The 3,667-nt window shown below is 44.6% G+C and overlaps 1 protein-coding gene across 1 annotated transcript in view; it reads right to left on the bottom strand.

Annotated features, from left to right (window-relative positions):
• Window positions 1-3,667, bottom strand: part of cacng2a (calcium channel, voltage-dependent, gamma subunit 2a) — a 69,325-nt gene that overhangs the window by 27,442 nt on the left and 38,216 nt on the right. The gene's annotated exons all lie outside the window — the stretch shown is intronic.

Genomic DNA, 3,667 nt, shown 5'->3' with positions numbered 1-3,667 from the left:
TGTGCGATTTGTAATAGCAGCTGTGGAGAGCGGCCTATTGGGGGAACCACTTCAATTAGCCTGCTGAAAGATTTATGTGACACTTAACCGCTCCAAACGGTCCTTTTCTTGTAAGACATGTAAACTCAGCAGGCTGGTAAATGGTTTGTAATGGCATTTTCATTTCAGAGACCTCCCCACGTGAGTGTGAACGCAGGGCCGGCGCGTAGAAGGACCTGTTTGTCCATTAAGAACTTTGGCAGGGGGATGGAGAGGTGTTACCAGAGGCTCAGGTGTGTAGCGGGTCAGAACACTTATCGCTCAAAGAGAAACACCTGTATTCACTGAGCAGCACTTGCACTTACAGCACAGTGCGCTGGATTACTAAAGAGCTCTGTGTTTAAAAAGCCGCAAGAAAAACTGGGTCTTGATTTTGCTGTTTTAAATTTATCTGACTGGAACAGGATGAACGAGCGAGAGATAAGGCACAGAGAGACTTTTAAAATAGTTTTTAAGATCGCAAATGTTTTGTTAAATATTAATAAATTACAGCCACTAAACTTGGATGCAGGATTTTAGGAGTGAACACTGAAACACAAGACTCATGCAGTGTCTCAAAACCATGCTTCATACTGATTCTAAGCAGTTCACACTAGAAAAGTGACAAAATGAAGTATGCTCAAAGCAGACGCCTTCTAAATACTGCTGATTTTTGAGTGTGCTGTTGATGAGCACTGTTCTCGCTCAGGAGGAGGAGCTGCTCACACCTGAAAAAAATTAAATAAAGTGTGGGTGGCTCCAAAAAATGGTGGACAACAATAAATAGACATTATATCTAAGAAAAACCTCATGATGTCTCCTTGAAGTTTAATTAGCAGTAGGTTTCCAAAGTTGCAGTGTGACTAACTGCAGGACTGTGATGATTAGTATATGCAGAATTATGCTGCATTCAATTAAAATTAAAACCACGGATTTCTTTAGGTTTGATAATTCTTGGAAACGTGGGATAATGTAAGTGCTCAACTCAAATAAATATATAACAGATCTTGTCGTCTTTAGACATTTTAATGCAGGAAAGTGACATATTATACCTTTTACCAGACAACTTTGCTGGCACTTCACAAAAATCCTACTTTCCCTGTCGTAATTACAACTTGGATGTTGACAAGAATTATTTTTACAAGTGGGAAACTGGTAACTGCGGTAACTGATATGATGTGAAAGTGGATTTGTTTGTGGATTTGTGACACTGACCACCACTGGCTACCCATGGTCACCCAAATCAAATCCAAGTCAGTACTGCTTGCCTACAGAGTGACTTCTGGATCTACACCCATCTACTTGATACCAATCATACAGGCTTATGCTCTGTCTCGGCCACTGGCATTGCCCTCCCTACACACAAGACAATCTCAGTCCAGACTGTTCTTGTCTGTGGATCCGATGGTGGAACAAGCAACCGAATGCTCTTGAAGACTCACCTCTTCCCGAGAGCACCTCCTCTCCTAACACCTCTAACACCCTGACATGCCTAACTAGCACTTACTATGCACTTTCAGTGCACCTCTTTACCTGATCTCCTTGCACTTTGCCTGATTGAACATATTTTGTTCTTAGTGCTTACTTCAAGTTCTCCAACTGCAATGAAGCTAAAGTAAGTAAGTTGCTTTGGATAAAAGCGCCTGCCAAACCAGTCAATGTAAATATACTTGAGCGAGAAATACGATGTAGCTCAGTAGGAAGGAAACCCAGTGAGATTTTGATATTAAAATACAAGATGTCAAAGGTTTTGTACATTTTTGGCATTTAATTCTCTAAAGACAAACATTATGACGTGAAGAATTAACTAACAAGGTGAAAAAATGTTTTCCCGACATTGAGGGCAGTGAGTCAAGCTTATTTGTGTAACTTTTAATCACTGTTACGGTCTCAAAGGGCTTCAGATAATTTAACACAACAAATGAAAAATGAAACCCTCCGAACTTCAAACCCTTGTTGGGAACAAGGTTTGGGATCATGTTGCAATCGAGATGGTAACCTGATTTCTGGATAGCCTGCTCTGCCTGACTGAGCAGTATGAATCAAGTGGGGATAATTTGTGGAGCTGCTGTCATTAAAAGAGGGAGTGGGTTATCTGAGATGTCCTGCTGGGATTGACCCATCGCCACACCCCCGTGGACCCCTCTGCTGGGGTCTGGTGATGTGTATATATGTGTGTGTTTCAGGTTAGTTTGAAGGGGGCTTGTCCAGACTTACTCAATCAGCCCAGTCACTGCTGGCCACTGTGCCCCCCTATAGTGGGAATGAGCTATGGGCTAACCCCCTGCCCCTGCGTCCCCTCCTGTCCTCTGCAGCCATAAAACACTTCATTACCACAGAGCCTGGAGAGACAGAGAAGCACTCAAGAGTGGAGTGCAGCGGAGAAGAGGGGGGTTGTTGTGGCAAAGAGAAGCGGGGTGGGTGAATGGGTGGGGGGTGTAGGTGGGGGGTGGATGGATGTCGATTTATAGTCACCCACCACAGCATGACTCTGGGTCTAGTCCTGAGGGAACAGGGTTTATTCGGTCAGCGTCGAGCCCATTTTCAGGCCTCGTTGGCAAAAACACATAACCATGAGGAGAAGCTATTCCTGGGCCAGTGACGTCACTGCGTTGCTCTTTATTCATGTTTTTTGCTTTCCCCAGGCTGATGTTCACATATAGGTGCAGGGTTTTGGACTGATGCCAGCTGAGGCAGAGCTCTGCTTAATGTGGAAACGTTCCAAGGTTTAGGTGTCGACTGGTTAAAAGAGGTCTATGATGCAGCTGAGAAGGTTTTTCTAATACTATTAATACCACGAGCACGGCCCCTGGCTCCTGGTTATTGGACAGGAACAGGAAAAGAACACCCCTCATTTTCTCTTTTGCCATCTTTCTCCGAGTGAGAAGCCTGCTGCTAAGGACTTTCTGCAAGTTTCAAGGCAACTACAAGTCATTTCTCCCGCCTTGACTCTCAATTAATCTTCATTCTCTGCCCCACCCCCACATCTCAGCTGTCTCAGTACCTGAATGATTGACGGGACCACATTACAAAATCAGGAACAACAAGATCGGATGCACATAATATTTTAGCCTAATTTCTTTGCCTTTATCAATTTGTAGGGCTGTCTCTTGTCTCTTTCTAAGATGATTGATGTCATCGTTCACCCCAATGGACTATCAGTGTAAAACCACACAAGGCACTACAATTGCACTGAGCTTTAGGGGCAGTTCAGGTACTGTCAAGATGGGGGCAGCGGAGCAGCCCATCCTGTGCTTCAAAACCGCTCTTCAGAAACCTAAGCGTGATGTCACGGAGGCCACGTCCATCTTTATTTACGGTCTATGGTACTGCCACAGTCACATGGAACTCCTCATGCTACCCATATAATCATTAAATATTCAGGGTGCATGAACAACACTGTATTCACATTTGCTATCAGATTCATATCTGCAGGTAAGAAAACAGCAGAACTGGACAAATCCTTCCCAGATGCCCGAGGAGAGAGACATCCGGGTCGGGCCTGCCCACACACACGAAACCCTCCAACAGTGATCAAACACAATCACAGCTGCCACAGTGCAGCAGACAGAGACAAAGGTTTGATGAGACACAAACATGGAGGAGGTGCATGAAGGGATGGCGAGGGTAGAGTGAGGAGGGGGTGGGG

This window comes from Seriola lalandi, unplaced genomic scaffold (assembly GCF_002814215.2).
Source record: "Seriola lalandi dorsalis isolate HSWRI2012SDOR001 ecotype SW California unplaced genomic scaffold, Sedor1 jcf7180002054519, whole genome shotgun sequence".
NCBI lineage: Eukaryota > Metazoa > Chordata > Actinopteri > Carangiformes > Carangidae > Seriola > Seriola lalandi.
Note: the sequence above shows the minus strand (reverse complement) of the source record. Positions and strands in the feature narration are given on the sequence as shown.